We start from the raw sequence: 2,198 nt of genomic DNA on the forward strand, positions 1-2,198 counted from the left end.
CTATAAGATCAATAAGAAGTCATGGATAACCCAGCTCTTCTTCCAACATGCCTTCCTGAATTGCTATGCCAGCAAACTGAAGAAGTACTGTTCGGAGAATAACATACTTTCAAGATTTTGCTTATGTTGCTAATGCTTTAGGACATGCTCCTTTTATTGATGATATTCATCCCAATATCACAAGGTGTTTGGAGGTAGTGTTTCTGCCTCCAAACACAATCTCTTTGTCTCAACCAATAGATCAAGGATTATAGCAACTTTAAGGTCTAATACTTGAAGAGGCCTTTGCCCAGGTTATGCTGCAACTGAGGAAGACACTGAGTAGACATCAATCCAATTCTGGAAGGATTACAACATCTATGACTACATTGAGAACCTTGCTTGGGCTTGGGGTGATATCACCAAGGAGTGTATGAATGGAATCTGGAAGAAAACACTCAAGAAGTCATCCATAACTTCAAAGGATTTGCTAAGAATGAGGAGGTTGTAACTCTACGGCCATGCCACCCTGAACGTGCCCAATCTTGTCAGATCTCAGAAGCTAAGCAGGGTCGGGCCTGGTTAGTACTTGGGTGGTAGACCACCTAGGAATTCCAGGTGCTGTAGGCATAAAAAATAAAAAATAAATAAAAAGAATGAGGAGGTTGCAAAAATCAATAAGGCTGTGGCTAAGATGGCAAACAACTTTAACCCGGGTGTGGATGAGGATGACATTGAGGAGCTTCTAGAGGTGGCTCCTGAGAAACCGACTAATGAGATGTTGCTGGAACTGGAACAGGAACACATAGCTGAAAATGAGGCAAGAGAAAAAGAAATTACAGGAGAAGAGAAAGAATCTCCAAGAAAATTCTCAGTGAAGGGTTCAGAGAAAGCTTTTGCAGACCTCAACAACTCCTTAAAAAGTTTAAAAACATGGAAGATTTTCATTAATAGAAAGAAATGATCAAAGTACATTATCTGCTTACAAGCTAATCTATGATGACAAAAAGAAACAAACCGAGCAAACCACCATTGACATATTTCTGAAAAGAGTGACATTCCCTGAAGAAGAGCCTCAGGCAGGTCATTCAGGAGGTATTCAAGAAGAAGGAATTGTTATCATAGGAGATGACAGGTCATGTGTGTTATTGTCCCTGAAGAACTTCCAGTGGGACAAGATATGGAGGTAGAAGACAGTGATACTGATGATCCTGATTCTGTGTAGGCCTAGGCTAATGTGTGTGTGTCTTAGTTTTTAACAACAGCAACAAAAAGTTTAAAAAGTAAAAAAATTTAAGAATAGAAAAGTTCTAATAGAATAAGGATATTTTTAAAAATATCAATAAGATCAATAAGAATTCAGTTGTATAATGTGTTTATGTTTTAAGCTAAATGTTATTATGAAAGAGTAAAAAAGATTAAAAATTTTTTAAGTTTATAAAGTAAAAAAGTTATATTAAGCTAAGGTTAATTTATTATCAAAGAAATAAAAAAATTATTTTATAAATTTAGTGTAGCCTAAGTGTACAGTGTTTATAAAGTCTATAGCATGTACAGTAACATCCTGGCCTTCACATCCACTCAGCACTCACTCACTGACTCACCCAGGGCAACTTCCAGACCTGCAAGCTCCATTCATGGTAAGTGCCCTATACAGGTGTACCATTTTTATCTTTTATACTGTATTTTTACTATACCTTTTGTGTATTTAGATACACAAATACATAATATAGTGTTACAACTGCCTACAGTATTCAGTTCAGTAACATGTGGTACAGGTTTGCAGCCTAGGAGCAATAGGCTACACCATATAGCCAGGTGTGCAGTAAGCTATACCATCTAGATTTCTGTAAGTGCAGTATGTGATGTTCACACAATGACAAAATCGCCTAAGCACACGTTTCTCAGGACATATCTCCATCATTAAGCAATGCCTGACTGTATTGAGAAACTAAGTATGGTTTTATATACAATAGTAAAGACCAATAAACTGGCCTATGATATATTTTATCTGACACAAATCTCTATTATCATCTATCTTTTCAGACTTGAGGATATTTCTACTTAATTATGATTGTAAAAATATATTGAATGGTATTGTCAGATTTTAGTTGCAAAGGACAAAATTCACTCTACTAGTTTAGCAGAAGCAGGCTTATCACAAGTTTTAAACAGGTTACTGGATTGTTGGAAAGGCTGAGGAAAAAGTCTCTAAGTTA

At 36.3% G+C, this 2,198-nt stretch overlaps 1 pseudogene; it reads left to right on the forward strand.

The window, feature by feature from the left end:
• Positions 1–490: 490 nt before the first annotated feature.
• On the forward strand, positions 491–609 carry LOC111747422 (annotated as a pseudogene).
• The last annotated feature ends 1,589 nt before the right edge of the window (positions 610–2,198 follow it).

This window comes from Pteropus vampyrus, unplaced genomic scaffold (assembly GCF_000151845.1).
Source record: "Pteropus vampyrus isolate Shadow unplaced genomic scaffold, Pvam_2.0 Scaffold221, whole genome shotgun sequence".
In the NCBI taxonomy this organism is placed as follows: Eukaryota; Metazoa; Chordata; class Mammalia; order Chiroptera; family Pteropodidae; genus Pteropus; species Pteropus vampyrus.